This window comes from Pectinophora gossypiella, chromosome 20, assembly GCF_024362695.1.
Source record: "Pectinophora gossypiella chromosome 20, ilPecGoss1.1, whole genome shotgun sequence".
Lineage (NCBI taxonomy): Eukaryota > Metazoa > Arthropoda > Insecta > Lepidoptera > Gelechiidae > Pectinophora > Pectinophora gossypiella.
This window is the reverse complement of record NC_065423.1, coordinates 507,476-527,148: the sequence shown is the minus strand read 5'-3', so window position 1 is coordinate 527,148 and position 19,673 is coordinate 507,476. Positions and strand designations below refer to the sequence as shown.

General features: G+C 38.8%; 1 protein-coding gene across 1 annotated transcript in view; it reads left to right on the top strand.

Moving 5' to 3' along the window:
* Positions 1-2,903: 2,903 nt before the first annotated feature.
* Positions 2,904-19,673, top strand: part of LOC126375893 (potassium channel subfamily K member 15-like) — a 49,846-nt gene continuing 33,076 nt past the window's right edge. The window contains exon 1 of the mRNA XM_050022979.1: positions 2,904-3,148. The gene's annotated coding sequence lies outside the window, so the exon portion shown is untranslated. The remainder of the gene's footprint in view (positions 3,149-19,673) is intronic.

Genomic DNA, 19,673 nt, shown 5'->3' with positions numbered 1-19,673 from the left:
GGTCAAAAAAAAGCTGTGCTTGTGCAATGTCACTGAAAACGACACGTCCGATAGAGCGAAGTGGAAGAGAAATACGAAGAAGACAAACCCCACACAGACAGAGGGATTGCGTTCTCTAACATGATGGACTAATGTTATGGGCGATAGGCTGATCCCTTATCACCATAACGTTCATCATATCCATCTTAGGACTTCGTATCAACAGTGGCTGCAAGTTGTCTTTGATTACTTGTGGCTCTGCCCACCCCATTTGGGATTACGGGCGTGAGTTTATGTATGTATGTATGTACAAACCCCACCGTCAGATAGCAATAATAAATGCCAAGGAGAGAGAAAGAGAGAGAGAGAGAGAGAGAGAGAGAGAGAGAGAGAGAGAGAGAGAGAGAGGAGAGATAGAGAGTGCAAGTCCGGTATCGGCAGTGGCGGCCGCTAATTATCATGTTCAATGCTCAATTCAACAAACTCACTGCACTGTTTTATATAAAGCTGCGCATTTTTTTTACGGTCTCCGTAAATTTCTGCTATGTGTGCAATAAACAGTATAATAAGATTTAATTTTCAATAAAGAATTAAATAAAGACTTCCGTAATAAAGAATTAAATAAGTTTCAAATAATAATTCTGACTCCAGCCCAGAGTCGTAAGGAAATAGGATTTTTGTGGAGTGCGCGCGATCGGATGCCGTGTGTGATTTATGTGGAGTAGAACGAGGTGCTTGTGGCCCCTTGATGGGGTTTATGGCCCCCGTCTGATTGGTGGGCCCTTTACCAGCCTGGGTGAGTGCCTGCGCGAATGAGGTACAAGTGATTTATTTATTTATGGCCCTAGAAGCGATATAATGCAGGAGCAGATTGAAAGAAGTAGATAGATAAATAATCTTAGATACTTTCTGGAGTTATCAAGAGTTGTATTATTGATTTTTAGGAGGAAGATATATGGTTTTCTAGATTGACTTACATTATATTACTTACAGGACGGAACATACACATAAGCGCCTTTACGTAAAATCACATTTTGATGGGATTTTATGAACAATATCTCGATTTCTTTTAACTAAAATAATTCTGGATGTAAATTGAGACCACGTTTTTTACCTGGATTGAAACTAGTGTGTCTATTGCGAATATTGCGAGGTTTTGCTAACAAAAATCACATCCAAATGTGATTTTTCAAAGAAGCACTTACATGGTTTTCACTATTTAGCCGAGATAAGTAAATTCTCATGTATAGGGACTGAGGTATTTACTTACTACAATTACGTCAATCGTCATAAATCAATAGGGGTACAAAATACTATTAATATACTATTAGGACTTTTAATAGTACATACAAATAGGTAACTATTGGCCAGTAAGCTTTATTTATGAAAAAATTGCGAAACCAAGTGTCAAAAATGTGTAACATTTCTCAAATAACAGTTTCCAAACATCTCGTTTTTAAAACGAATGATATCATTGGCAACTTTAACACTTTAAAGAAAACAATTCCAACCCGACTATTCTCGTCTCGTTCGAATCACATAAAAAAGTTTATAGGTTGCTCTGTTTGTTCCTCTGACATCTGTCGTCAACTCGTCTGGTCTCCCGGTGACGAGGACGAGAAGCCGTCATATCGATGGTTTGGGGACCATTCGTCCAGAAATACACCGGACGCCGTCGTACAATAAAAACCAAAACTGATACGCAGCAACCACGGCGTCGCACGCGCATTCTAATATTAGATGAGACGCGCAAAGAGTAGATAGCGGTTGGTGATGATGGTTATACTGGGAAGTTACGAAAATCTGCGGAACAGGCAGATTTGAATAAAAAAAAGAACATCCTTTTTTATTAGAGAATGCCACAGTAATAATATAAAAAATAACATACTTAATTATATATAAGGACTGCTGCGGTGGTCTGTTTTTCCAACCCGTTATAATCTGGGTGTTTTCAAGGCTAGAGTGAATAGGCATTTGCTAGATCCACCCTAGACCACATCGTCAATTACCATCAGGTGAGATTGTGTTCAAACGCGTGTCTCTATTACTTATTTAAAAAAAAAAAAAACATAAGCTCACGACGTGATAGGTGGTGAGCCGGAACACATTAACATAAAAAAAAATAGTATTACAAAACTTACACAAATAATAAAGACAGAAAGGAAACTGATGTTGGTCGAAATAATCATGGCGTTGGTTAACGTCCTCAATAAAAAATAGACCTCACTCAGCATAAGTGGCAATGTGTCGATGAATGAGGGACTTTCCCCACTAAAATTATAGATGGCGCTGTCCGACGTCTTTCACATTCTAATTTCATGGATTTCAGCTAACTGGACCTTTTCTCTCATTCTTTGTTTCTCATTAAATAAAAAAAAAATTGAGAGTTGAGTTTTTAAACTCAAGTCGTTCTCCATGTCCAATTTAAAAATCGAACAGCTGTAGTTCACCATTGACTTACATACGGTCACGAGCTTTAATATGTATACACTATGGTACCATGTCACATTAACTTCTCTGACAAATTGAACTGTCACACTAAAGTCCTAAAGTGGGTACATTATATTGCTCATGACTGTACACTTACACACTTGGCGTTGTATCCTCTCTATGTGTTGACACACAGACTTCAGACATTTTGCCTACTTATGTCGTTAGGCGATGGCTGGTGACTTTACCTATTAGTATGATTCATGTTATTTGTCTCAGGTTTAATACTTCTGGGTCTGTCAGAGGCATGTGAAGTTTTGGTATATATATACAAAAAAAAAGAATTAAATGTCATTCTATTATGTATTTGAGATCATTTCATGGATTTCTACCACAAGAATGATGCTACGAAATAATAGGTAACTAATGCGTTTCATGAATTTAAAACCGTGTCGACTCTCCCTCACTGATCTATGATTTCATATAAACCGACTTCAGTTCACTTGTTAGTGGGCGCAGAGGCAAACAAAATACCTGATTTCCAAGCAATAGTTTGTTCGAACTAGATCACTTCCAGACATTATGTGCAGTGCTGTCGGATTGGTCGAAATAAATAAGTAAAAACTGAATACGGAAACTGACAACAATCGGAGCATGTGAGGTGTCTGTTTGTGTGAATATTCTGTGATAAATTAAAATTATATTGTGATGAAACAGTACTACCAATAAATATCTACATGTAAGTATTTACTTATTCGAATTCTGGCTTTGACAATCGGAGTATTTAATTATTGTAGCAAATTACACTGGTTGATTAAATGAAACGCGAATGTTTTGTCGAATTCCAATTTGCAACTTCTTCTCTTTGTTGGGAGTTTTAACAAGTGTGATTTCATTTAGCTGTAAAATGTGAGTGTGAACGCTGTCTGTAACGGTCGAGCCAATGTGTTGGTGAAAACTGTACTGAAGATAAATTAATAAGTCATGGTGCATGGTGCTAATTTTTGGTGCAAATCCGGTACCAGGGTTGGAACCGGCCTTCCTTCAGCAAGCCCCTGACACAGGACCACAGTGATTGATGAAAAATATTACAGAAATATTTTCAGAAAAATGAAAAATTGAAATACCATTACGGTTATTTTTAACTTCTAAACACTTTTAGATGTTCGTTTAGTCTTGGGTTCAATGCATTTTCTTCCGACTCTACCATAAAGACAAATAACTGCGTTACGTTAGGCTCATTATTCAGAGGTCCTGGGTTCGTTTTCCGGACACGTCTGACAAAAAATTAATGAATACTTTTAATTCAAAAATAGTAGTATAATTTTCAATAACAATAAGTAACTTTTTTAAACGAACCAATTTTTATTTTTTTATTTGTACGCCCGCATGCAGGCCGAACACATCAAAACCCTGTTATGTAAATTATTTTACTACCTTTTTATATTTTTATGTGTTCGCAAATAATTTGATTTAAGAAAATACTTTAAGAGGCTGTCCCTTGTTTGGATAGGACATTGCATGCTGATCATCCGATTGTCCGATGATTCCGTGCTTCAGAAGGCACGTTAAGCCGTGTGACCCGGCTGTAGCCCGTTGCATGAGCTAAGTCTCGGCCACGGAATAGAAGAAAGAGGTTGGAAGGGCCAAGTGAGCGCAATACGCGCCCCATATTTGTATGAGCAAATAGTTCCCCGACGACCCGATTACTCTAGCCATAGAGGCAGCCAATCAGCTCGCGACACCAAACACTTCAGGGCCCCGATACCGACCCCGCCGGCGTGGTCGACGATTTCCCTCATTCAGCGCTTATCGCTATCGACCCACAAGGGTCGATTAATTCTTTCAAATATTTTTCCTCTCAGACGACGCCCTGAGCCGAGGTTCGCGCCCAACTGGGCACCCTCATGCCTGTTGTCTTAAACGTTGTACCGGGTGAGAGCCCTCAGCGCTCCCCATTTGTCCGGCCAAGTAATTAATGCCATCTGCGGCAAATCTACAATAAGTCACGTCAAAAAAAAAGCAAATAGTTCTCACTACAACTTTGCACTCTACCCGTCTAAAAACTTTACGACGCACAAAGCTTCACGATAGTACCTGTAATAACGTTGCAGGGCAAAAAATCTAATATCGACTATCAAGCAAGGAGAAAAATCTTAGTATGATCGGCTATGGAATTTGAGAAGCAGTAGAGCTATCGTACCTAGCTATCTGTTTGCAGGAGTAGTAGTAAAAGGTTCGTATAAAAAATGCGCGTTAGGACCTTTGCTTTCTTTTTTCTATTCCATGGTCTCGGGTACTAAACTTACTGACACGAAAGAAAAAGATTAGGTAATATAAATGACAAATATACTAATATTATAAATGGGAAAGTGTAGGTCTGTTTGTTGGTCCGTCTTTCACGGCAAAACGGAGAAACAAATTGACGTGATTTTTTAAGTGGAGATAGTCGAAGGGATAAAAAGTGACATAGGTAACTTTTTGTTTCTTTCTAACCAGCCCCCCCTACTTCCCCAAAATGTAGGGTGGAAGTTGGTATGGAGCATTCCGCAATTTTGAAGGTAAAAAGCTATAAATTGGTATGCGGAATATTTGTGACTAATAAAAAATCGTGCATAATTATTTTTTTGGTTTGCCACCAACCCTTTATTTGGGACTTTTCTCAGATTTCAAGTTAGGACGATAAAAATTGGTACATTAGGAAAGGTGAACTGTGTTACCCAGAATTTAACGCGAGCAAAGCTGCGGGCAAAAGCTAGTTATAAATATATTTGTGCCAATGTCCTCCATTACAATGTACAATATTTATATTATTATGCTTTATTAGTATCGCTTGGTTATCAATTATCTTTACGACAGTAGGTACTTGTATTCTTGCCAAGTAGTTTAAGTACTTTATGTCTCTTAAATGTCCACAAATCATGTTATATTACAGAAGTAAATATCTAATTACCTATAGTATTGTGTACCGAGCGGTTTAGCTTTAGAGGTGGCCTATTAGCTCGCGACAGCAACACGTCAGGACCCCGAAACCGACCTCGTCACTAGGGTCGATTAATTCTTTAGGTAAAATGTAATCTTGAACGACGCCCTGAGCGAAGGTTCGCGCCTATCTGCCACCGTCAGGTGTGTTATCTTAAATATTTTACCAGGTGAGATCCCTCAGCGCTCCCCATTTGTCCGGCCAAGTAGTCATATAATATAATGTCATATGTGGCAAATTTACAATCATCATCATCATTATCAGCCGTACGACGCCCACTGCTGGGCATAGGATTCCCCCAAGGATCTCCACGATGATTGGTCCTGCGCTACCCGCATCCAGCGGCTTCCCGCGACCTTCATCAGATCGTCAGTCCACCTTGTAGCGGGCCTACCCACTGAGCGTCATCCGACACGTGGTCGCCATTCGAGAACCTTTCCGCCCCAGCGGCCATCGGTTCTCGTCGCTATGTGTCCTGTCCACTGCCACTTCAGCTTGGCAATTCTCCGACTTTAGTAGTAAATTTACAATAAGTAACGTCAAAAAAACATATACGTATTCTTCTTCTCTTGTTTGATCACAAAGTGATTTTTGTGATATGTCCCCATTCAATCGAACCTGGGTCCACCGGTTCGTGTCACCAAAGCTGTTATGTATAGAACGTGGGGTAACGTAACTTGTCGAGTATGTTGTTCAGTCAGAAGAGTTGTGGCTTGTCTGATCATAATGGACCATTATACAGGGTGTAAGTGACACCGTACCGAATACTGCGGGGGTGATTCAGATCATGATTCTTTTTTTAATTTACTGTTAAATTGGTAAGTACAATTTTATTTCTTACAATTTTAACCCGCCAAACTGTTACGTTTGATGGCGAGATGCGCTTATCTAATAAACATATTTCTACTCGCCTAAATAAATAACAAAATAGAAAAACCATAACAATCAAGGTAACTTACAACATATAAGGTATAAGAAACCCCTCGCTCAGCTGAGATGCCATTCTACATAGTTCGAACATAACCCAACAAGAACGTTAGGTACTAAATTCGAGAAGTTCTCCGCTAAGCAGTGTGTCCCTTAGCCTCGACTTGAGTTAATTCTTTAGTCCCGGTTACTATTTAGCGATGTGAGTAATAGCTACATAAGCCTTTGGCGACTTAATAGCCTTGACACCAAGGTTATGAGGTTGATAATTCACCTCACAACCCACACGATAGAAGATTAAATTTGCGACGAAAAATTCTGCTTGATGTCAATTTAGAATCATGGTCGGAATTCCTGTATAAGTAGGTAGGTGATGATCTGACAAGCTGTCGCATGCGAGTTGTTCATTAAGTTCATCATATCCATGTTTATTTATTTATTTATTATTCAGGTATCCAACAGCTTTTTGGTGCCAATTCCTGTAAACATCATCTAATTTTATTTTAAGTTATGTTGTAAGGGGCGTTTGGGTTGCGGTTAATTAAAACGTTTGTAAACACTTTCAGCACGGGTATATTATTGTAAAGAACACGGATAAAACAATATACAACTGGTACAACGTGAAATAGGTCTCTAGGTTTACAAAGAGTAACGTACGCGAGCGCGGCTGATCCCGATGATGGCGTCGGGCGAACTGGCAAGCGGCGATAGGCGCAGGATTGGCCGGTCGCGAGCGGGTGCGAACGAGATAGACGTTCGGGAATAAATGGGATAGCTAGCGCAGTGGAGCGAACGGAATGGCTATGCGGTTATACACGGTAGTGCGAACGTGATAGTTAGACATTAGACTACACCGTACTGTTACAATGTGTCATTTTCTTATCTGCCGAAAAGGAAAGGGACGGGTAATCGACAAGTATAAAATGTATGGAACTCACGTCAATTTTAAGCACAAATCTAAAACAACCGTCTAAAAATTTTACACTGTCCAATAAACCGACAGAATTATGTTGACAGCACACGTCAAACGGTTTGCATACCAGCGAGATACCTTTTTGATTCGCCCGGGTTATCCATTCATTTACTCATTCTTCCTAAAATTACAGGCGGTCAATTATCCGTCCCTTTCCTTTTCGGTGGATAAGAAATTGACAGGTATAACTTAAAGTAAAATTAGGAGGTGTCTACAGGAATCGGGGCCATTGTGTATTCAATGATGTTGTTACAATCTTATTTCTAAACGCTAAGAAATTAACAGGTTACCCCATATTTTTTAAATTACAAAGTGTTATTATGTTAGGATGAATGTACTTAAGTAATATAGATCTGCAGGTTGCTTCGATAACTTGTTGCTATGCACACTCCTATAGGAATTCTATCCTGAGTTTGTGGTACTTACGTGTTATAGTGTTCTCATAAACCTTGATTACTACGGTACTTCGTAAAGGGTTACTATTCGTAAGCGACGTAATTAAATTGAGTGTGCATTAGACCGGCAATGTCGGCAAAAGTTGGCAAGTGTTTGCCAAACGTAGATTCTTAAGTCCAGCAATCGCTTAAGGCTTGCGTACTGGTGACGATTCTACCTGAATTTACATAATTTTTAAACATACATACTGTTAGATAGAAAAGAGTCGATCGACCTAATATCGACTGATACATCACTATGCTCATAAGTGTCACAACACTAACTTACGTACTTTGACAGATCTAATTCTTACCGCGCATTGAGACGAATTGTATAATGTTATCTTATTGAAATATAATCAATAAATGTACTGAACTTTTCGTTCTGTTTAATAAATTTACGCTTATTTCCCACCGGGGTAAGCAGAGGCTATGGAATTGCATTTGCTTCGAACCTGACTTATTTCTCTAGCTTCCTCCACATTCATCAATCGTTTCATACTCGCGCGCCGGTTCAGAATAGACGTACTGAACCTTTTCTAAGGACATCTCCAATAAAATAATTTACACACTATTAGTAAAGCTGGATGCAAGGCACCTGCCTTACATTTGGCCTATTTGGTCTTCTTCGTGGAGGTGGATTTTATTTTCATATTATCTATAAATATTTAACCACATTATACCGTAGGCCTGTTTGACACCTATTAAACATTTCGCTCAGATCGTCAAAATATTTCGGAACAGAGAAATAAATAAAAAGAAGTATTTTTTTATTAAAATTTACGGTCGGAGCGGCCATATTTCATCTGGCATAGCTATTAGGTGTCTAACAAATCAAATTAACCGGAGCGATTATGAAACTCATTCGGGCGAAGCTGATGGTGAGCCGACTTCGATGAGGATTAATGGACCTAGTGGGTAGATATCATCACGTCATCAATTTAAGAGCCACGCTCTTGTCGGCTGGGTCTTGTCTTGTTGGTTGAGTGGTTGTTGTTGTTGTAGTGGGTAGATATAATAGACACAAATAACAACCGCCGTGATCTAGTGGTCAAAGCATTGGGCTAACTATTTTGAGATTCAGATTCGATTCCCGATTGTGTCCCCACACTGTTCTTCTCTTCTATTTTGTGGGTTGTGAAGTGGATTACCAACCCCATCAACTCTTCAGGGTTACTATTGAGCCGCCAAAGGCCCCTGACATGACTCATGTAACGACTACTTACTTACATCAGTAAGTAGTGACCGGAGCTTAAAGTGCCTTCCGAAGCACGGATGATCTTATTTTCGGACAATCAGGTGATCAGCCTGTAATGTCCTAACCAAACTAGGGAACACATAGTGATTTTTGTGATATGTCCCCACCGGGATGTGAACCCGGGACCTCTGAGCTTAACGCTCAAACCACTGGACTCAGACACTGTTGAAAATCACTTTGTGAAGCTGTCCTTTGTTTGGCTAGAACATTGCATGCTGAATCACCTGATTTGTCCGGATATGTAAAATGATTTAATGATTTAAGTTGTCGATCCGGTTTAAACGGGTGAGAGCCCGTTCAGCGCTCTTGGACTCCATTTGTCCGTCAAAATAGTTAATGCTATTTGCGGCACATCTACAATAAGTGACGCAAAACTTAGGACCATAAGAAAGTACGAAACTCTTTTATTTTTTCTCTTCATTTGAAATGGAAAGTGGTGCTGACTCCAGTACTCTCTCTCTCTCTCTCTCTCTCTCTCTCTCTCTCTCTCTCTCTCTCTCTGTCTTGTCGGTGGAGTAATCGCCATTCCAGTACACACCATCTTATTTTATTTTAAGTTATACCTGTCATTTTCTTATCCGCCGAAAAGGAAAGGGACGGGTAATCGACAAGCATAAAATTCATGGAACACACGACAATTTTAAGCACAAATCTAAAACAACCCTATAAAAAAATTACATTGGCCTATAATCCGACAGAATTAACTATGACAATAAATTTAATAAAGATGACAAAGCTATTATTAATTAATGTCACAACACTATTAGTTGGGGGTATCGTTTGATTTTTAAAGACCCACGATACCACCAGAGGTATCGCCAGGGTACCGTGGGTCCGAAACGGACAGCCATTTAGCAGTCGTCAAACGGTTTGCATACCAGCGAGATACCTTTTTGATTCGTCCGGGTTTTTCATTCATTTACTCATTCTTGCTAAAATTAAGAGCTGTCAATCATCCGTGCCTTTTCTTTTCGGTAGATAAGAAAATGACAGGTAAACTCCTGAATTCTAATTAGTTTATAAGCACACTTTTAGTTTTAAGTAAATATATATTTTTGTATTTCTCTTATTTTGTGCAATAAAGTTATTATTATTTTCTTATATATTTAACTTAAAGTAAGATTAGGAGGTGTCTGCAGAATCGGAGCCATTGCCATTTTAAACTAAAAAATATATTGATCCTACAATTCGCAGTGCTGTCAAGATGACGTATATGCGTACACGCAGTGGCAAGATCTGTTCTCCCCTAGCGAGTCTGTTTAGTCTATCACTCCTCGTGTTTATTAAGGGAACGAGTGCCGATTGCAGTTCTACAGATATGTTAATGTTAAACATGTTTAGTGCCACTAAACACTGTTTATTCGCCTATTGCCGGGTTATTTACAACGAAATGTTTCAAATGACTTGAAAAGAATTTCAGTTTTATATCGCAATTAAGTTTTACAGTTTCTGTTTGTAATGGCTGCCTTTAAAATAATTTCAAATACATTAAGTGTAAACTTCTGGGTGTAAAACTGGATACATACATACATAAACTCACGCCCGTAATCCCTAATGGGGTGGGCAGAGCCACAAGTAATCATCACTTATGGTGATAAGGGATCAGCATATCGCCTATAACATTAGTCCATCGTGTAAGAGGACACAACTGGATGTAGAGAAAAAACATAAAAGTAAAGCTGTCTACCAACTGGGGTCGGCGTCGTCCTATCCTTAGGCAGCGTTTCCACTAAATATGTGCGAAGCTGCGTAGCAAGGGATGAGTTTGCTAAGAACCAATATAATCGCTTCCTTATCCTTAACCTCTCTAAGCGCAGCTCTAGGATGTTACACACACACACACTATAATTTTCTAATAGGAGTAGTCAAAGGTACATCCATTGCAAGATGAACTAAGTACCCGCACCTCACCGAGCTATCTGTTAGACCAACGTGATACGTGGTGAGCCGTATCGCCGACTATAATGATCGAGCTAACTGTGTTAGTGAAAAATGCATTTCTTCTTCTTCTATCGTGTGGGTTGCTGAGATTGGTAATCCACCTGCACCTGGTGTCAGGGTTCTTATTGAGCCGCCAAACGCACCTGACATGACTCATGGAACGACTACATACATCAGTAAATAGTAACCGGGACCAACGGCTTAACGTGCCTTCCGAAGCACGGATCATCTTAGTTTCGGACAATCAGGTGATCACCCTGTAATGTCCTAACCAAACTAGGGATCACAAAATGATTTTTATGATATGTCCCCACCGGGATTTGAACCCGGGACCTCGTGATCGTGAGCCCAACGCACACTGGACCACAGAGGCCGCTAGTGAAAAATGTACTTAAGATAAATGAATAACTCATTGGCGCAAGTCTGGTACCGGCGTTAGAACTGGTGCTCCCCGTTTGAGAAGCAAGCCGGTGTACCATAGTGACTACCAACGAAGGACGTAATATACGATCCCGACGACCCGATTACTCTAGCCATAGAGGCAGCCAATCAGCTCGCGACACGAAACACTTCAGGACCCCGAACCGACCCCGCCGGCGTGGTCGACGATTTCCCTCAATCAGCCCTTATCGCTATCGACTCACTAGGGTCGATTAATTATTTCAATTATTTTTCCTCTCAGACGACGCCCTGGGCTGAGGTTCGCGCCCAACTCGTCTTAAACGTCGCTTTCCATTTGTCCGGCCAAGTAATTTATGCCATCTGCAGCAAATCTACAATAAGTCACGTCAAAAAAAAAAGTGACTACCAACAGCGTAGTTAAAGTTCTACACGATTTCCGTGCCTCACTTAGCAGGGTCCACAGAATACCAGCGTCGTCGGCTTATGCTGAGTGAGGCCGTTTTGTAAAGGACATCACCATTGTTGACCAGTCCATATACTCTATTACAAATTGTCTTATTGTTTATTGTCTATTTATTTGTACTCTTTTGTGTATTAAGTTGTTTTTCTTGCGTGTTTTGATGGTAAGTTTTGTTTCCGTGTTTTGTTTTATCTTTATTACGTTTCTTTCATTCCTTTTCAAACATTCCCCGTCCCATATAGTAGCGTTTTTCTTATAATTTTCTTTTAAACCAGTTGTTACCAGCCGGGCACCAGGTGTGTTTGGCATGAGACCAATGCTGTATTCCCCAGCTTAATGACATGTATTTAATGTGTAATGAACACGAGGGCCTTGGTCGGCGGATAAATCTTATATTACATCGTTATACGTTGCGACGACGCGTCATCTATGATGGCAGGTGTGTGGCTAGAAAAGTGGCGGGAATTGAAAATTTCAAATACTTTCTTAATTTTTTTTAATCTTTCCGGCGGGTTTTGAGGTCGATGGCCGACCTCACGCTATCAGGGTAATTAAGATAAGACAATACAGGGTGTTAGTGACATCGTAACGAATACTGAGGGGGATGATTTAGACCATGATTCTGAGTTCATATCAAGTGGAATTTTCCTTCGAAAAATTCATGATGTTTTTTAGTTTTTTCTAATTATTTTAAATACTATACTTTTGCGATGGAAAATTCCACTTGATATGAACTCATTACACAAAATAATGAGCTGAATCATCCCTCTCAGTATTCGTTACGATGTCAGTTACACCTCGTACAAGTACATACTAGTAGCCATACAAGTAGGTATGGGTGTTAGTGACACCGTAACGTAAACTGAGGGGTTTCATATGGATTTCATATGATTCAGACCATGATTCTGAGTTGATATCAAGTGGAATTTCATGTCGGAAAATTCAAAAAAATTATGTGTTTTTTTTAAACTATTTTCAGACCATGATTCTGAGTTGATATCAAATGGAATTTCATGTCGGAAAATTCAAAAAAATTATGTGTTTTTTTAAACTATTTTCACTTGATATCAACTCAGAATCATGGTCTGAATTATCCCTCAAAGTTTTCGTTACGATGTCACTAACACCATGTATACTTTATTGATTGATACAGAAATAAAGACAAACAAATACATCTCTGTATTTACACTACAGGCGTTATTATTGAGCACACAAAGGCCACAAATTATGTATTATACCGTGAACTATTTGTTTTGGGTGTTGAATTATCATCAAGCCGCTCCACCAATTAAAGCCAAACCAAAATGTCAGTAACATGCAAATATATCATCGCGAATTTCATGTAGTAATATCAGCACAATGCGTGGGCGCAAGTGACGTCACTCATCAAAGTCACACGTAACGCCGGCTTTATGTTCAGTCGTGTCTGATCTCCGCGCTGTGATTTTAACGTCATCTGAGTAGGTACATCGTGCGCATGAGTTGATAAGCGTGCGAGTTGGATGAGATGGTTAGGTGTTTATAATAGACTGTAGGTGTCTTGGGGCCACTCTTTGTCAGGTAGCCATACAAGTTCCGATGGGTGTTAGTGACAACGTAACGAATATTGAGCGGGATGATTCAGACCATGATTCTGAGTTGATATCAAGTGGAATTTCCTGTCGGAAAATTCATGAATATTTTAGTGTTTGTTACCCTGTTTATTTTAATTATACCTAAACAAAATTGGAAGAGCAGAATTTATCACAGCTTGGCAACTAACTGCCAAGACACATAAACTAAATACGTTATATAAATAAGTGCTTCGTAGTACTTACTTACTTAGTAACTAAAATCTAATTTAAAACTAATAATTATTAAAATTTAGTGCTTAGGCTTAGGCATATTTTAATGTTCACTTGAAAACTAATTTACATAAAAAAATATAGTATTAAGATAAAGTTTTCTCGAATAAAATAGCTATTTCAGAAGAATAAAGTTGAGTATTTTTAGAAAAATGGGTAGTATTATATCTTCTTCTATCGTGTGGGTTGTGATGTGAATTACCAAGAAACAAACAAGAAACAACAAACATTAACATCAACCCTGGTGTCAGGGTTATTATGGGTGTCATCCTGGTGGGGACATATTACAAAAATTTGTTTGTAATTGGTTAGGACAATTCAAGTTGATCACCTGATTGTCCGAAAGTAAGATGATCCGTGATTCGGAAGGCACGTTAAGCAGGTCGTCCCGGTTACTACTTACTGGTGTAAGTGAGTAATCGTTACATGAGCCACGTCAGGGGCCTTTCGCGGATCAATAATAACCTTGAAATTAGGGTTGATGAGGTTGGTAATTGACCTCACAACCCACACGATAGAAGAAGAAGATCATTACATTAAGACCCACGTCCTTGTCGGCGTAGCATTCTCCATTCTTGTCTATCAAAGGCCAATTCTTACACTTCCTTATAAGACACGACGTTCGCCTTCTTTTAAATCTGTTCCATGTAGCAGCATCACGTAGGGCCCAAGAAACCCCTAAAAAATAATCAATGGTGTAATCGTCTCAACAACTGAATCATAGTGGGCCCAGTTACCCATTATCAAATTATAAAAGGGCAAACTCGTCCCTGGGCCCAGTTTAAGACTGGGACGAGATGTCCCCTAAGCCAGCTCTTCTTGGTCTTCTCTTCCTTTTTTTCCTTGTAGCTTCACTTCTATGATGTTTTAGTGAGAAGTGGTACTTATTTTTTTAAATCAGATATAGAAATGACATAAAAATAACGTATTTTTTTAAATTAGAATCTTTGTTATTCAAACATCGCGTAACCTCTGATATTAGCCTCTAATGTGACGTTCAAAGTAAAGATAAAACGACAACATAATTTATTTTGAAATAAAAGCTTTCAACTAAAGTCTCATATCATAACATTCCTTTATGAATTCACTAGCTGGCTAACCATGACTTCGTCTGTGTTATAGTAGCTTTTTTATCTAACCGACTCTGGGATGTTCTTACCTATGAAAAATTGTACCTTATTATCGGTTGAGTAGACATATTAGGCTTTTTTATGTGTCTTCTAGTATATTTGCCGAATACCGTCGCTTTATAAGTAGAGAAAATCATGTAAACGACTTTTGAAAAACCAAATTAAGATGTGATTCTTTTTAACAGAACCACGCAATAGACAAGTTAGTCTTAATCCAAGCAAACATTTGTGGATTCAATTTTTACTGGGAATGAAATTCATTGAAAAAAATCAAGGTTTTTGTTGAATCAATACAAAAACTCTTTATTGAATTTAAAAGAAACATTAAAAATAAACCATTACAATTAGTTAGGTAGTAAATTAAGTGAGCGACAGACGGAGGGTGAAGAAGAGAAACTAGAATCACTTAGAATGAAATTATATTTTAAATTTACAGCTAAACCTAACTAACCTAGGTGCGAATGAGTCCGAAGTCAGGACTACACTGAATTTTACTTAAAAACTATTTTACATTATGGCTAAATCGAGGTCACAATTTGGTGGCGTGATTGACGTCAGCGCATCGCGTTCGGGCGCTGGCTCAGCAGGCTGGCTGTTCCATTAATTACGCTGACTTGAACTCGTGGAACGACGCTGGTCACGGCGTATGGGTGTGAGCAGGCGGGCGAAGGTACCGGTTACGTAACAAGTACAACAGGCGCCCTTATTGCTAAGGTATAGGAAATAAAAAGCGTAGCGGGATAGACTGTGAAAATTAAAGTTAAAAAAATAAGTATGTACCCTTAAACAACGGCACAATCACCGCCCTACACCAATTACTTGGCACAAGACCGGACGCCCAGCAATTATTAAAGAGCAAGTACAGCCTGCTCACCACCGTGCCCCCGCCGTATTTCAGCATCTCCGGTGAAATCCTATCATATCCTGCAGCCTTTCCAACCTTCATACTTTTTAAACCTTTCATGATTTCTTCCACACTAATGACACTTTCATTCGCATTTCTGTCATTTACATTTAAATCAAATTATGATGTAATTTTTCATATAGGGACGGTTTTCACAATAAGGCGACGGTATTTGGCCGGATATGGGATACATACAAAAAAATAACAAACGCACTCATACATACATACATAAACTCACGCCCGTAATCCCTAATGGGGTGGGCAGAGCCACAAGTAATCAAAGACAACTTGCAGCCACTGTTGATACGAATTCCAAAGATGGATATGATGAACCTTATGGTGATAAGGGAATGAGTCCTCACAAACGCACTCACTTTCAGATTTATATTATTAGTAGGTAATACATGTGATAAAAATAAAATGTTATAAACACATCAATTTTCCTAATTTTGGCCTACACCCGCCCGCTTAACGAGTATAATTTAATTACGTAAAATGCTTTCTAGGGATCACGTTAAGGAGATAAAAAGAATAACCAAAGCTTTTTACGTTTAAAAGCTTCATGAAGATTTTTTTAGAAGACGGATTAAGAAAATAAAAAATTGACAAAATGTAATTTGTATCTATCTTATTCGGCCTAAGTTTTTTAAGGACCGCCCACAGTTTGGGCACATTACCCTAACAAAATGTCAATATTTAAATTTTAATACAAACTAAGCTAAGGCAAAGACGGATTTATAAATTACTTATAATATTTGTTTGACGGAATTATTAATTAGAAAATTGGACAGCAAAATCTCTGCACACAGAACAGAAGAGAGGATCATATGCGGAACACAGAACCGAAAAGCTTCTCATATCGTGGGTGACTTTGCAAACTGACGCATCTGCAATTTTTTGCTAAAATAATTTGTGTCAACAACAATAGCAAAAGGTGCAAATTCGCCATGAAATCAGATACGTCAGTTAGCGACGTCAGCGACGATATAGGCCGAAACGCAGAATTTTGTCTGCCCGACTTGTTCTTCCGTCAAGTTTATTTCTTTATTTATTTATTATGGTACATCAACAGCAGTACATATACAAACACACAATATAAAATACACATAGGAAAAAGTTCCAGTATGCCTGCCAATTATAGACGCACACAACACTGATAATAAAAAGTATAAACTAAAATTAGCTTAAAAGAACAATACTTAATCTATACTTATAATAAATCTGTAGAGAGGTCAATTCTGTACATTAAATATTTTTTCAAAATAACTATCAGGGGGTGATAAGTGATCGATACTGATGCCAAAAATGCAATCAGTAAAATTTTTGTCTGTCTGTCTGTCTGTCTGTCTGTCTGTCTGTCTGTATGTTCCTTATAGAAACAAAAACTACTGGACGGATTTTAATGAAACTTGGTACAATTATTCTTCACACTCCTGGACAGGTCATAGTATACTTTTCATCACGCTACAATCAATAGGAGCAGAGTAGTGAAGGGAAATCCTTTTGTATGAAAAATCTAAACCACTCAAGTTAGACGTTTGAAATTTGGCATGCAGGTACCTTAGATACCGTAGAGGTGCACTAAGAAAGGAATTCCCGAAATTCCTACGGGAACGGGAATTAGCGGGAAAATCCTTTTGTATGAAAAATCTAAACCACTCAAGTTAGACTTTTGAAATTTGGCATGCAGGAACCTTAGATAACGTAGAGGTGCACTAAGAAAGGAATTCCCGAAATTCCCACGGGAACGGGAATTAGCGGAAAAATATTTTTGTATGAAAAATCTAAACCATTCAAGTTAGATGTTTGAAATTTGTCATGCAGGTACCTTAGATACCGTAGAGGTGTACTAAGAAAGGAATTCCCGAAATTTCCACGGGAACGGGAATTAGCGGGAAAATCCTTTTGTATGAAAAATCTAAACCACTCAAGTTAGACGTTTGAAATTTGGCATGCAGGTACCATAGGTACCGTAGAGGTGCACTAAGAAAGGAATTCTCAAAATTCTCACGGGAACGGGAATTAGCGGGAAATACCTTTTGTATGAAAAATCTAAACCACTCAAGTTAGACATTTGAAATTTAGCATGCAGATACCTTAGGTACCGTGGAGGTGCACTAAGAAAGGAATTCCCGAAATTCTCACGAGAACGGGAATTAGCGGGAAAATCCTTTTGTATGAAAAATCTAAACCACTCAAGTTAGACGTTTGAAATTTGTCATGCAGGTACCTTAGGTACCGTGGAGGTGCACTAAGAAAGGAATTCCCGAAATTCCCACGGGAACGGGAATTAACGGGAAAATCCTTTTGTATGAAAAATCTAAACCATTCAAGTAAGATGTTTAAAATTTGGCACGCAGGTACCTTAGACACCGTAGAGGTGTACTAAGAAAGGAATTCCCGAAATTCCCACGGGAACGGGAATTAGCGGGAAAATCCTTTTGTATGAAAAATCTAAACCACTCAAGTTAGACGTTTGAAATTTGGCATGCAGGTACTTTAGTAAACTTAAAGCTTAGTTGCAACAGGATATTACAAAATTCCCACGGGAACGGTAGTTAGCGGGAAAAAACATTTGTATGAAAAAATCAAATCTAAATAAAAGGAGAAACTGACTGACTCAGTGACTGACATATCAACGCATAGCCTGAACGGCTAAATGTAGGCATTTGAAATTTGGAAGGGACATAGCTTAGGTACCGTAGAGGTGCACTAAGAAAGGAATTCCCGGAATTCCCACGGGAACGGAAATTAGCGGGAAAATCCTTTTGTATGAAAAATCTAAACCGCTTAAGTTAGACGCTTGAAATTTGGCATGCAGGTACCTTAGTTAACTTAAACCTTATTTGCAACAGGATATTGCAAAATTCCCACGGAAACGGGAATTAGCGGGAAAAAAACATTTGTATGAAAAAATCGAAACCGCGTAAGATAGATGTTTTCAATTCAATTCAATTAAATTATTTATTGCATTCCATGTAGTACAATGGGGTGTTACATAGGCATAGGAACTAAAACATGGACCCTGTAGGGCACAGCAACGTTGAAGGGAAGAGAGGAAGTGTGTATTAAAATTAAAACTCAATGAACAATCAATTAAAAAAAATCAATTCAGTCAATTGATTCAATCTAGCATGCATGCATACCTTAGTAAATATAAAGTTTATTTTTGGCTGTATTTTGAAAAATGGGAGTTATTGGGAAAAAAATTGTATGAAAAAATCTAAACTGCATAAGTTAGATGCTTGAAATTTGATATGCACTCCCACACACACAAAGATCTCTCTCTTATATAACACGCCACGCGGACGAAGTCGCGGGCAAAAGCTAGTTGAAAATAAAATTTAAAAAAGAAAAAACATGAATCGTCTAATACAACACAACAACGTTTAAATGGTATGAAAAAATCAAACGAAAACTAAAACTATCGCAATAAAACTTAGAGATAGGTGGTTAAGTACATAAAATTATAAAATTACATAAAATTATTAGTGGTGTGGAAGTTTAAAATAGCCCTATCTCTTCTTTTATTTCTCTGCACGGGCTGGTAAAAAAACCTCATTCATACCGTGTGCCGCCTTACCGTGTTTTTTTTTAGACGTGGCTTATTGTAGATTTGCCGCAGATGGCATCAATTACTTGGCCGGACAAATGGGGAGCGCTGAGGGCTCTCACCCGGTACAACGTTTAAGACAACAGGCCTGAGGGTGCCCAGTTGGGGGCGAACCTCGGCTCAGGGCGTCGTCTGAGAGGAAAAATATTTGAAAGAATTAATCGACCCTAGTGGGTCGATAGCGATAAGCGCTGATTGAGGGAAGTCGTCGACCACGCCGGCGGGGTCGGTATCGGGGTCTTGAAGTGTTTGTTGTCGCGAGCTGATTGGCTGCCTCTATGGCTAGAGTAATCGGGTCGTCGGGAGCGTATATTAGGCTCTAGACAGACGGACCACATTTCAACTGCAATCCAACCGCAAATTGCAGTTCAGGTGCAGTTTGAATGCAGTTGAAA